Source organism: Pristis pectinata, chromosome 24 (assembly GCF_009764475.1).
Source record: "Pristis pectinata isolate sPriPec2 chromosome 24, sPriPec2.1.pri, whole genome shotgun sequence".
NCBI lineage: Eukaryota > Metazoa > Chordata > Chondrichthyes > Rhinopristiformes > Pristidae > Pristis > Pristis pectinata.
In genome coordinates this window covers 26,874,980-26,889,145 of record NC_067428.1, presented here as the reverse complement: position 1 = coordinate 26,889,145, position 14,166 = coordinate 26,874,980, and the positions used below count along the sequence as shown (strand labels likewise).

The window sequence follows — 14,166 nt, the reverse complement described above, 5'->3', positions numbered from 1 at the left end:
AGATGGGGCTCTTGAGAGTTATAAGGTAACCAGTAAGGAGCTTAAGAAGGGACTTAGGAGAGCTGGAAGGGGACATGAGAAGGCCTTGGCAAGTAGAGTTAAGGAAAACCCTAAGGCATTCTACATGTATGTGAGGAACAAGAGGATGACTCGGGTGAGGGTAGAACTGCTTAGGGATATGGGGGGGGGGGGGGGGAATGTGTCTGGAGGTTGGGGAGATCCTAAATGAATATTTTGCTTCAGTGTTCACCAGGGAGAGGGACTTAGATGAATGTGAGGTTAGCATAGATCAGGCAATTGTGATGGAACATGTCAAGGTTAAGAAAGAAGCAGTGTTGGAGCTACTAAAAAGTATTAGGATAGATAAGTCCCTGGGGTCAGACAGGATATACCACAGGTTACTATGGGAAGAGAGGGAGGAGATTGCTGGAGTGTTAACGATGATCTTTGAGTCCTCCCTGGCCACGGGTGGTACCGGAAGATTGGAGGATGGCAAATGATATTCCATTGTTCATTAAAGGTAAAAGGGATAATCCTGGGAATTATAGATCAATGAGTCATCAGTGGTGGGCAAACTATTGGAGGAGATTCTTAGGGACAGGATTTATGAGCATTTGGAGAAGTATAGTCTTATTAGGGATAGTCAGTATGGCTTTCTGAGGGGCAGGTCATGCCTCAAGAGCTTAATAGAGTTTTTTGAGGAAATGACAAATGAAGAATGTTATTGTAGGTTGCAACGGGATTCAGACAAGATGCGGAGTTGGGCAGAGAAGTGGCAAATGGAGTTCAATCCGGAGAGGTGTGAAGTGATACACTGGAAGAATGAACTTAGAGGCAGACTGCATGGTTAATGGCAGGATTCTTAGGAGTGTGGAGGAATAGAGATCTTGGGGTCCAAGTACATAGATCCCTCAAAGTTGCCACACAAGAGGATAGGGAGGTTAAGAAGGTGTATGGTGTGCTGGCCTTCATTAGCCGGGGGATTAAGTTCAAGAGCCAAGAGGTAATGTTACATCTCTATAAGACTCTGGTTAGACTATACCTGGAATATTGTGTTCATTTCTGGTCACCACATTATAGGAAGGACATGGAGAGGGTGCAGAGGAGATTTACAAGGATGCTACTTTGGTTGAAGAGCATGTCTTATGAGGAGAGGTTGAGCGAGTTGGGGCTTTTGTCTTTGGAATGACGGAGGATGAGAGGAGACTTGATAGAAGTATATAAGATTATGAGAGGCATAGACAGAGTGGACAGCCAGCATCTTTTCCCCAGGGTGGCAATGGCCAATACTAGAGGTCATCCGTTTAAGGTGTGTGGAGGAAAGTTCAGGGGAGATGTCAGAGGTAGGGTTTTTGCACAGTGGTGGGTGCCTGGAATGCTCTTCCGGGGGTGGTTGTAGGGGCAGATACAATAGGGTCATTTAAGAGACTATTAGACAAGCACATGGATGAAAGAAAAATAGACGGTTATGGAAGAAGTAGAGAGGGGGATGGATTGCATGGGGGATAAGGTTTAAATAGGTTGGCCCAACATCATGGGCTGAAGGGCCCGTACTGTGCTGTACTGTTCTAACATGGGCATTGTGCCAATCAATGTTTTCACTAATATGCTTTCTGTCAAGTGTCAGACTGGGAACGTGATAGAGAACACCAGGGAATCCGAATGACGAGATCCATTCCCTATTTAACATTATTAAGAATTGATAGTCCAGGGGTGGGGTGGTGGTAGGGGGTGAGAACAATTGGGTACGAGCTCAGTCTCTTATTCCGTTCATGTTTTTGATCTCAGCCCTGCTGTGTTGTAAAGGTCCAGATGGCTCTCGACATGAAGAAGTGAAAACTGGAAGGAGATTTATCTCTTATCTATGCTTGCATGCACTACTTGTGACTGATATTACTGGAAATCTGCGACTGCATTGCCTGGCTGTAGGAGCTGCAGTGGCTGGGCAGTCCAGGGGGACTGAGAAACAGATGGAGGGATTTCGTACACAGCATCGCCATTGCTTCTCCGTTTACAGAGAATCTCATCATTTGTTTCTTTGACATTTGCAATATTGACTCTACATTGGAATTCATCTTAAAGGGCATTCTTCTGAAAACAAAACCTCAACCAATTTCCATTCATACTAATTCTGTTTAGCGTTTTTGTGCTAATAATGCAAACTTAAACACAAAGCAACATGGTGTTAAAAAGATGTTCTGTTTGCTGGTGCAAGGGTGAACTGGCAGGTTAACTTGGCTTGTGTTGTGATTAAAAAAACTATTAAATATAGAATATGTTTCAAAGTTCTACTAATGTTGGTGGTACACCCGTGGAAACATTATCAAATTTAAGTCTGTGCATATCTTTATTATTTGGCATATATATATTATTTTTATAAGATTATACAGCACAGAATCGGGCTCTTCTGGCTCACTTCATCAATTCCAACCATGAGGTGAGATATCTTTATTAGTCACATGTATATCGAAACACACAGTGAAATACATCTTTGCGTAGACTGTTCTGGGGGCAGCCCGCAAGTGTTGTCACGCTTCTGGCGCCAACATAGCATGCCCACAACCTCCTAACCTGTATGTATTTGGAATGTGGGAGGAAACACGAACACCCAGAGGAAACCCACACAGATGCGGGGAGAACATGCAAACTCCTTACAGACAGCGGCCAGAATTGAACCCGGGTAGCTGGCGCTGTAATAGCGTTACGCTAACCACTACGCTACTGTGCTTGCTTTTACCTGCATTCGACCCATATCCCTCTGTGCCTTGTATCATTTGATACAATAGTGGTGTTTAAGAGGCTTTGAGATAGGCACATGAATATGCAGGGATGGAGAGGTATGGATCAAGTGCAGGCAGAAGGGATTTGTTTAACTTAACGTCGTGTTTGGCCACATATTGTGGGCTGAAGGGCCTGTTCCTGTGCTGTACTGTTCTATGTTCTATCTGAGAACTTGTCCAAATGCATTTTAAATGTTGTAATTCTATCTGCATCCACCAGCTCTTCTGGCAACTTGTTCCAGATAATCCCCACACCGTGTGGAAAAACTTGCCCTCAGATCTCCTTTTAAATTTCTCCCCTCCCTCTTTCAAACTGTGCCCTTTAGTTCTAGACTCCCTAGCCCTGGGAAAAAGATTCTGACTGACTACCCTCTCTATGCCCCTCATAATCTTATAAACCTCTATAAGATCCCCCCCTCAGCCTTCCATGTTCCAGTGAGAATAAACCCAGCCTTTCCAACCTCTCTTTATAACTACAGCCTTCCATTCCAGGCAGCATCTTGGTGAATCTCTTCTGCACTCTCTCTACTGCTGACATGTCCTACCTGTAGTGTGGTGACCAGAACTGTGCACAATACTCCAGTTTATAGGATGGTGGAGGAATGGGATTGACCTACTAGGAGCTGGCAGACACATGCTAGGCGTATGGACTCCTGTGCTATAACAATTAAATTAATTGAGTAAATCCATGGATCAGTACATGGAATTATGATATTGTGGCCATAACAGAGACTGTTGAGAGAGGGACAGGAACGGATACTTATCTTAATGTTCCAGGGTTTTGATGGTTTAGAAAAGGTAGAGGAGATGGTAAAAGAGGAGGGGGAGTTGCACTATTAATCAAGGACAATATCACTGCTGCACTCAGAGGGGACATAATGTAGGGCTCATCCACTGAGTTTAAATGGGTAGAACTCAAAAATAAGGTGCAATCACTCTGATGGGATTATACTGCAGACCCTCCCCCCAGTAGCCACCGGGACATTGAGGAACAGATATGCAGGCAGATTAGGGAAAGGTGTAAAAACAAGGTGTAGCGGGGGACTTCAACTTCTCTCATATAAACTGGGACTTCCTTAGTGCAAGAGGTTTAGATGGGGCAGAATTAGTTAGGTGCATCCAGGAGGCTTTCTGAAATCAATATGTAGATAGTCCACCGAGAGGAGGCCGTACTGGAGCTGGTGTTGGGTAACGAGCCTGGCCAGGTGACTGACCTTTCAGTGGGAGAACAGTTAGGGAACAGTGACCACAACTCAAGTTTTAAGATAGTTAAGGATAAGTATGGACCTTGCAGGAGAGTATTAAATTGGAGCAGGGCAAATTACAAGAGCATTAGACAGGAACGAGGGAGAGTTAATTGGGAACAGCTGTTTTTGGGTAAGTCCACATCTGACATGTGGAGGACAGTTAAAGACCAACTGCACAGAGTACAGGACAGGTATGTTTCAGTAAGAAGGAAGGATAAGGATGGCAAGGTAGGAGAACCTTGGATATCGAGAGAGGTGGTGAATTTAGTCAAGAAGAAAAAGAAAACATATGTAAAGCTTCGGAAGCTACTATCAAACAGAGCCCTTGAGGATTAGTAAGAAGCCAGAAAAGAACTCAAGAAAGGAATTAGGAAAGCCAAGAGGGGCCATGAAAAGTCCTTGGCAAGTAGGATTAAAGAGAATCCCAAGGCATTCTATACATCAAGAGAATAACTAAGAAGGAGGTAGGACCACTTCAAGGATAAAGGAGGGAACGTGTGCTTGGAAGCGAGGATGTGGGTGAGGTCCTAAATAAGTACTTTGCATCAGTATTTACCAAGGAGAAGGATGTTGAGGATAGGGAGATCAGTGCAGTGCATGCTAATCTGCTAGGGCATTTCGAAATAAAGGAAGTGGTAGTGTTGGGTCTCTGAAAGAACATTAAAGTCCAGGTTATTGAGAGAGGCAAGAGATGAGATTGCTGGGGCCTTGACCAATATCTTCGTGTCCTGTCTAGCCACAGGCGAGGTCCTGGAGGACTGGCGAGTAGCTAATGTCCTTCCTTTGTTCAAGAAGGGAAACACAGATAATCCTACCAACTATTGACCAGTGAGTCTCACGTCAGTGGTAGGGAAGTTACTGGAGAGGATTCTTAGGGATAGGATTTATGAGCATTTGAAAAACCATGGCCTAATTTGGGACAGTCAGCATGACTTTGTGCAGGGCCAATTGTGTCTTACTAACTTGACTGAGATTTTTGAGGAGTCGACAAGTGTGATTGATGAAGGTAGAGCTGTGGATGTTGTCTACATGGATTTTAGTGAGGCATTTGACAAGGTCCCTCACAGGAGGCTCATCCAGCAGATTAAAATGTATGGGATCCGTGGTGACTTGGCCATTTGGATTCAGAACTGACTTGTCCATAGGGTAGTGGCCGATGGGACTTATTCTGGCTGGAGGTCTGTGACCAGTGGTCTTCTGCAGGGATCTGTACTGGGACTTCTGATGTTTGTGATATTTATAAATGACCTGGATGAAGATGTAGATGGGTAGATTAGTAAATTTGCAGACGATACGAAGATTGGTCGTGTTGTGGATAGTGTAGAAGACTGGCAAAGAATACAGCGGGATATAGATCAGTTGCAGATATGGGCGGAGAAATGACAGATGGTGTTTAACCCAGCTAAATGTGAAGTGTTGCACCTTAGGAGATTAAATGTAAAGAGACAGTACACTGTTAATGGCAAGACCCTTAATGGTGTTGATGAGCAGAAGAATCTTGGGGTCCAAGTTCATAGCTCCCTGAAAACGGCTACACAGGTTGATAGGGTGGTAAAGAAGGCATATGGCATGCTTGCCTTTATTAGTCAAGGCATTGGGTTCAAGAGTCAGGAAGTTATGTTGCAGCTTTATAAAACCCTAGTTAGGCTGCATCTGGAGTATTGCATTCAGTTCTGGTTACCCCATTATAGGAAGGATGTGGAGGCTTTGGAGAGGATGCAGAAGAGGTTTACCAGGATGCTGCCTGGATTAGAGGGCGTGTGCTATAAGGAGAGGTTGGACAAACTTGGGCTGTTTTTTCTGGAGTGGCGGATGCTGGGGGGAGATCTGAGATGTTTATAAGATATGAGAGGCATAGATAGAGTAGACAACCAGTACCTTTTTCCAAGGATTGAAATGTCTCCTACCAGAGGGCAGGCATTTAAGGTGAGAGGGGGTAAATTCAAAGAAGATGTGGGGCAAGATTTTTTTTACACGGTGGTGGGTGCCTGGAATGTGCTGCCAGGGGTGGTGGTGGTGGAGGCAGATACAATAGGGGGCATTCAAGATGTTCTTAGATGGGCACATGAACGTGCAGGAAATGGAAGGATATGGACATTGTGTCGGCAGAAGGGATTAGTTTAGTTGGGCATTTGATTACTAATTTAATTAGTTCAGCACAACATTGTGGGCCGAAGGGCCTGTTCCTGTGTTCTGTTCTGACTTCAATTCTATATTTTTTCCAAAAATTCTCTGCAAGTGGCATGAATGAGCTATTGATCTACCAAGTCAACTGTAAAAGCAGCAATGTTGGCAGATTGAACCATGTTTGCGTGGGCTGTCTTTCACCTGGCACCATTACCACTTGCCATTCACTCCCTAATGGGTCGCCACCCTATTTCAGCCCTTTTTTTTTTTGTCCTCTTCTTCCCCCCCCCAACTCTTCTCCCCCCCAACTCTTCTCCCCCCCAACTCTTCTCCCCCCCAACTCTTCTCCCCCCCCAACTCTTCTCCCCCCCAACTCTTCTCCCCCCCCAACTCTTCTCCCCCCACCAACTCTTCTCCCCCCACCAACTCTTCTCCCCCCCACCAACTCTTCTCTCCCCCCACCAACTCTTCTCTCCCCCCCAACTCTTCTCTCCCCCCCAACTCTTCTCTCCCCCCCAACTCTTCTCTCCCCCCAACTCTTCTCCACCCCCAACTCTTCTCTCCCCCCCAACTCTTCTCTCCCCCCAACTCTTCTCCCCCCCAACTCTTCTCCCCCCCCAACTCTTCTCCCCCCCAACTCTTCTCCCCCCCAACTCTTCTCCCCCCCAACTCTTCTCCCCCCCCAACTCTTCTCCCCCCCCAACTCTTCTCCCCCCCAACTCTTCTCCCCCCCCAACTCTTCTCCCCCCCCAACTCTTCTCCCCCCCACCAACTCTTCTCCCCCCCACCAACTCTTCTCCCCCCCACCAACTCTTCTCCCCCCCACCAACTCTTCTCCCCCCCCACCAACTCTTCCCCCCCCCCCACCTCTTCCTTTGCCCCTCCCACCTCTTCCTCCACAACTTAAAATTTCTTTTAGTTCTAATTTTCCTGATGAGCAGTCATTGACCTGAAACTTTAAACCCCCCTCAACAGGTTGGGGAGCATCTGTGGATTATTTCCTGCATTTTCTATTTTTATTTTGGATCCTTTTTAACTCCTTAAGACTGAAATAAAGACGAATTTCTGCTCTCAAAAGGCTGTGGGTGTTTGGAATTTTCTACCCCAAAGAACTGAGTCATTTTGTACATTCAGGGATGAGAGGTTTGAATGGCAGGGCAGGCTTGAGTGTGCTCTACACCTACCCCTATTCTTCATGTTCTCGTATCTGTATCCGGTTCCTCTGACTTCCTAACTTTTCCCAATCCTTTTAATCGCGTGTACTTCAGTATTTAGGAAAATGTTTCACTCCAATCTTGCTTCCAAGTTAAAACACAAGTGGTAGAATATTGGTGGAGTTGATGGGAATGTTGGGAGAATAAAATATGGGATTATTGTAGGATCAGTGTAAGATGGTCAGTATGGACTCGGTGGGCCGAAAGGCCTTTTTCCCCTCTATTGCTTTCTATGACCCTATGAAAAAGCATTGTACTATCTGTATGTGCTGTTCATTCACAAATTTCAGGTTATTAAAGGCTTCCGAGGGTATTTGCTTCTGCTTGTTGTATACAGTCAGGCCAAAAGATTGGTTAGTTCAGTGTGTGAGACAATACCAAATGACTGGCTCAGGAGTATTGTGTGGGCTGCATCAAGAAGAGAGACATAGCTTTCAAGAATTAGTACTTGTACTCCACACCTTCCCTTCAGTTAAGGGCAGCTGGAATCAATCGGAAAAAAATTGCACAAGGAAATTAATCATTTAGCTGCATAATTCATAAATATGTAAGGTCATGTATTCAATGACTCTGCCCCCACAACTCTCTGGGGCAGAAAACTCCAACATCTCTGCCTTAAATGAGCTTGCCCGTATTCTGAAACTATGCTTCCTGGTTTTAGATGGCCCCTACTAAGGGAAGTATCCTCTAAACATCCATCCTGTTAATCCCCATCAGAATCTTGCATTTCAATAAGCCCACCTCTCATTCTTTTGAGCTCTGTGTATAGGCCCAACCTCTCTTCATGCAGCAATCGCTTCATCTCAAGGATCAACCTTTGTGGCTCCAAAGCAAGTATGTCCTTCCTTATATACCGAGGCCAAACTGTACACTGTTCTCCAGTGGCTGCTTCACCAGTGCTCTGAGAAGTTTAAATGACCTCCTTCGTAATGAATTCAGTATTAGGTTAACAGATCTATATTTTTCTGATTTTTTTTTCTCTCTCTCTCCCTCCTTTCTTGAATAAGGAAGTTAAGTTTGCAGTTTTCCAATTCTCTGGGAACCCCCAAATCCAGGGAATTTTGATGGATTACAACCAATGTATCCACTATTCTTGCAGCCACTTTCTCTAAACCCCTAGGATACAGGCCATTAGATCCAGAATATTTATCAGTTTTTAACTCCGTTAGTTTACCGAGTCATTCCTCCCCAGTGATAGAGGTTGTTTTAAATTCCTCTCTCTCTATAGCCCCTTAGTTGTCTATTATTATTGGGATGTTTTTACTATCTTTCAAATGCAAGATAATTATTTAAATTCTCCGCCAACTTTTTTTTCCAGTTATTAATTCTACTGTCCTATCCTCTGAGGTATTGTTGCAGCTATATACGACCCTGGTCAGACCCCACTTGGAGTATTGTGCTCAGTTCTGGTCGCCTCACTACAGGAAGGATGTGGAAGCCATAGAGAGGGTGCAGAGGAGATTTACAAGGATGCTGCCTGGAATGCGGAACATGCCTTATGAAAGCAGGCTGAGGGAACTCGGCCTTTTCTCCTTGGAGAGACAGAGGATGAGGGGGGACCTGATAGAGGTGTATAAGATGATGAGAGGTATTGATCGGGTGGATAGTCAGAGGCTTTTCCCCAGGGCTGAATTGGTGGCCACAAGAGGACATAGGTTTAAGGTGCTGGGGAGTAGATATAGAGGAGACATCAGGGGTAAGTTTTTTACTCAGAGTGGTGAGTGTGTGGAATGGGCTGCCGGAAACTGTGGTGGAGGTGGATACGATAGGGTCTTTCAAGAGACTGTTAGGTACATGGAGCTGAATAAAATAGAGGGCTATGGGTAAGCCTAGTAATTTCTAGGGTAGGGACATGTTCAACACAGCTTTGTGGGCCGAAGGGCCTGAATTGTGCTGTAGTTTGTCTATGTTTTCTATGTTTAGTTGTCCTCTTCCTTCTTGTATACTAGTTCTTGCACTCTGTTTTTATAGTATTTGCTAGTTTACGCTCATATCTTCTCCCTCATAATTTTTATTCAACTTTTGCTGATTCCAAAGCAGCTTCTCCTACAAAGAGCAGAATTCCCATTATTTCCTTGAAGGCTTGGTGTTCCAGGAATTTATATCTATAATGCACAATCCCTTCAATTAATTGAAAGTCAGCATGTGATGGAATTATATTGAATTTTTTTTGTTGTTGATGCAATTAAGTCTGCCTTGCCCTTAAGAGTAGCTAACTTGTACTGAACATGCTCTTGAAAGAAGCAGAAGGTATCAAATTTAAGAGGTGGTAGGATTTTGACAGGCACAGAATTCTCTCTAGGTTGGCTGCACAGGTTGGTAGTGTGGAACAGAAGACATATGGTATGCTTGCCTTTATTAGTGGAGGCATTGAGTTCAAGTGTCAGGAAGTAACATTGCAGCTTTGTAAGACTGTTAGGCCGCATCTGGAGTATTGCATTCTATCCTGGTAGCTCTATTCTAGGAAGGATGTGGAGGCTTTGGAGAGGATGCAGAAGAGGTTTACCAGGATGCTTCCTGGATTAGAGGGTGTGTGGTCTAAGGAGAGGTTAGACAAACTTGGGTTGTTGTCTCTGGAACGGTGGAGGCTGAGGGGATACCTGATAGAAGTTTATAAGATTGAGAGGCATAGATAGGGTATCTTTTCCCCAAGGTCGAAATGTCTAATATTAGAGGGCATGCATTTAAGGTGAGAGGGGGTAAGTTCAAATGAGATACGTGGGGCAAGTTTTTTTTTACGCAGTGGTGGGTGCCTGGAATGCACTGCCAGGGGTGCTGGAGGAGGCAAATACGACATTCAAGAGGCTCTTGGATAGCCATCTGAATGTGTAGAGAATGGAGGAATATGGACGTTGTGTAGGCAGAAGGGATTACTTTAATTATAAGTTTAATTAGTTCGGCACAACATTGTGGGCTGAAGGGCCTGTTCCTGTGCTATACTGATCTATGTTCTAGATTCCAGGTTTTGACAGGAGCCTGCAGTAGAGCAGTCCCAGGTTTCACCACAGGACACCCAGTGGCTAGGTTTGTGGAGCTTGTTTTTGCTGCTGACAGCTATTTGTGGCAGGATGTTTCTGCTGTTCATTTGCCAAGGTTAAGATGAGTTAAGTATTGACAGCTGTCTCTATTGTGAAGAACAACCTGTTTTTTTAAAAAAAATTTTTTTCCTGGAAATCTTGTTGACCCTGATTTAGCTGCATTGACACAGTTTGACACTACTTCTGTACCTGAACTGTCCATAATGACTGACAATTTGTGCTCCATTAACAAATGATAGTGATATCAGTACCTATTATTGGTTTCACTGTGTTGTATAGTTTAGATTTTCCACTGCCAGTGCTATGGATCAGATCCATTAGTAAATGGAACTATACTTCAAACCTCATTCCTAATTTTGTTTCTCTCCCAATTACTGCCAATGTAATTCTTTAAAATGGCAGTAACTTCTTTAGTTTGGCCAACAGAGTAATGTGATGACCATCCTACCTGTCATATAGAGTGGATAGCTCATGATTGGAAAAAGTACTCTGTCAGGTGATATTGCAGCATTATGCACAGTCAGGAAGAAACTGCATTAATCCCTGCTATCCAGGCAATTCTCCACATACAAGTATGACATGTCTGTGCATTGCATTAAAAGATAGGGTGCCTCATAAACCCCCTCATTGAGTGAAAAAAGTTCTTTGAACCTGCAGCCTTGCCATCTTTCAGCAGTTTAGGAAATGATGTATTTCCTGGGGGTAATGGACATAAATAAGCACTTGGATATACATCAGCTGAGAAACACAATGAATTTGTCTGTGATGCTGTTGAAATACAAACAGAGAATGCAAGAAACACTCAGCAGGTCAGGCAACATCTATGGAAAGAGAAACAGAGTTAGCCTTTCAGCTTGAAGATCTTCTATCAGAATTGCAGTTAAGTAAGTTTTTAGGAGTTGGCTAACATGGTTGAAGCGAAAGAGTCTGGATTGATTTCTGTTGGATGGTATCAAAGAACCTGGAGTAACTAGAGCAGCTGAATCTAACGGAACAGCAGAACAGGGTTAAGTGCTTAAAAGTCCTATGATTGTGGAATATAACTTTCTCTTGGAGGTACATAAGGTAAGGCCTGGTTAATCTGATAAATTCAGAACAAAGTGACTGGCAATCATATGAATAATGGAGCATTTGGCTTTGTAAACCTCCACATAGGAAACTGTTACTGGATGAAGACCACTCCTCTGGTAGAATGGCCTTCGCGTTGGATAGCGAGTGATGGTTTGTTAAAGGAGGATGCACAGATGATAAATGTAACATGGAGATCTTTTGCTTTAATTCTGGGCCTCTCTTACTGAGGGTGTATGTATAAGACATCAAGAAAGCCAATGAATCTTCGTGATTATATAATATCATGCATTAGGCATAAAGAACTCAATTTGTCTCTGGTAGTAGCCTGCAATGGCCAGCATCAGGTTGGGTATCCATAACACCACACCCAGCAATTGAATTAAGCACCTATCTAATGAACAGCTGCTCCAACTGTACCTGTTTTTGTACCATCCTCCAAGTAGAATTTCCATCCCCGAATGTCATAAGTTAAAATATTGTAGGGTTAAACTTGTAAACTTGCATTTGTTTCACAAGGAAATAACAGCTTTTGCAAACAACTTGAACCAAAAAACTGGGTCAATTGGAAGGGGTTGTTTCAGACAAAGAATGAAACCAATCAAAATGAATGGTTGTTACTTTACAGTATTTATCTGTATCAGTTCTACTGTAGCTTTTCAGGCAGGTGATCTCTGATCGTCGTAGTTATTTGTGCATTTATTTATTGCTTCATCCTGAAAGAAAGACATGTAATATAACAGCTCTTGATGAGTAGTTTAAATCACGTTTTATTTTCCTTAAAGAACTTTCAGTACCTGAAGTTCAATACTTTGCAGTAGAGGGATCCGAGGGGAACCTTTTTGACCCAGAGAGTGGTGAGTACTTGGAATGCATTTCCTGAGAGAGTGGTGGAAGCAGAGTCACTGACCGCATTTAAGAAGTGTCTAGACAGGCACTTGACTTTCCTGGGCATAAAAGGCTACAGGCCAAGTGCTGGAAGATGGGATTAATATTGGGTGGGTGCCGACTGGTCAGCATGGACATGGTGGGCCGAAGGGCCTGCTTCCATGCTGTATGACTCTGAGTCTGACTCTGATTCTAGTACCATATCCAGCTATTGTCTCATGTGGATCCTTATTGTCAAAACTACAGACAATTTGCATTTCTGTGTTGTAACTGTTTCTGATGAGATATTGTCACAAAGGGCAATGCGGAATGTGAAAGTGCACAACTCTGCAAAGAATTCCAAGCGAGGGGCTCATCGCCATGGTAGTATACACATTTCGGTTTAGTTTCTGGAAAATTGAGACTTATCACAGAACATTAATTTTATTCCTTTCACTTCTGCCAGATAATATATTTTTATTATTCATGTATTCGAGGTATTTTAGTTTAGACCCGTGACCAAGCACTGCATTAGACATTTGAAAAGATAAGTGCACCTTTTATCCTGCCTTTCCAAAGTGCCCTACTGAATTATTTAATGATGTCAAAATATGTATATTATAAATGTTTTAAATTAACTACATTCATTCAGAACTTTTTTTCCTATATTTGGCTTGTGAAGTCCTGCCAGAATTTCAGTTACTTTATTCATTTTATTTTACTTTTTGTCATTTTGCATTTTTAATTGGTTTATATCAATCAGATAATAACAAAATATAACAATTCAGCAATGCAGATGTCTCAGTCTCAAACATACTAAATAACTCATTTACCGTGTGAACATAAGTATCTACTTTTTATTTGTTTTGCAAAGGTTAGAATTAAATCTTTATTTTGTTATGTTCGTTCATATGAAACAAATTTGGTTGCCTTCACTGTTGTTCTGATTCATGTAACGCAGTCTTCCCAATATACTTTCCAGCCAGTGAGCTACTTTTGAAATGTTGTCACTGTTGTAATGTAGAAAATGTGGTAGCCAATTGGTCAGAACAACAGGGATACTGCTCTCTGGACAACTGGCAAATGATTTTTTTTGCCTCTTGGGGAGGGTAGACTGGAACCTCAGTTAAAGTTTTATTGGGAAATCTGAAACACTCCCTCAATACTGCATTGGAGATTCAGACCAGATTTTGACACCAAATCTTTGGAGTGGCTCTTGAATCCACAACTTGACTAGGCCATGGTTAACACAAATGATATCTTTGTGGATTAATCCAATAGATTTCCATCAATGCATAAAATGAAAAAGGCACAATTTCCCAAAGTAAAACCTCTTTGCTTGTTCCTTGGCCAAATTCTGTGTTGATCAATAAAAAAAAACACTGAAATTTTCAAATACATATTCTCCAAATTTCTAGCTAAATAATGATGTATCTGGAAGTGGTAATAACTGCTCAGAGTGGTAATTATCATCACTTGCCTGGATGAGTATAACTCCAACAGCATGCAGGAGCAAGTCACATACTTGATTAGCTTTGAATCCATCACCCTGGAATATTCACCCCCTCCACCGGCTGCTGGGTGTAGCAGCCACAAGATGCACTGCTGTAACTTTCTAAAGTTTCTTTGATACCAGTCCCACCACCCTCTTCCATTTCATCAACATCCACCACATAAAAAGAATGTCTGAGTACAAGAATAGAGATGCCTTGCTTCAACTTACAGTGCCTCAGTGAAATCACATCTAGAATATTGTGCACAGCTCTCTTCTCCATATTGAGGGAAGGATACACTAGTGATAGAAGAGTGTGGTGAAGGTTCACCA

General features: G+C 43.1%; 1 protein-coding gene across 3 annotated transcripts in view; it reads left to right on the top strand.

Annotated features, from left to right (window-relative positions):
• Positions 1-14,166, top strand: part of stk11 (serine/threonine kinase 11) — a 111,092-nt gene that overhangs the window by 89,247 nt on the left and 7,679 nt on the right. The window contains exon 10 of one of the 3 annotated variants that reach the window (XM_052037659.1): positions 1,807-1,919. The exons of the other annotated variants lie outside the window; for them this stretch is intronic. The gene's annotated coding sequence lies outside the window, so the exon portion shown is untranslated. Of the gene's footprint in view, positions 1-1,806; positions 1,920-14,166 lie in introns of those variants that run through there. 3 annotated transcript variants of the gene reach the window in all.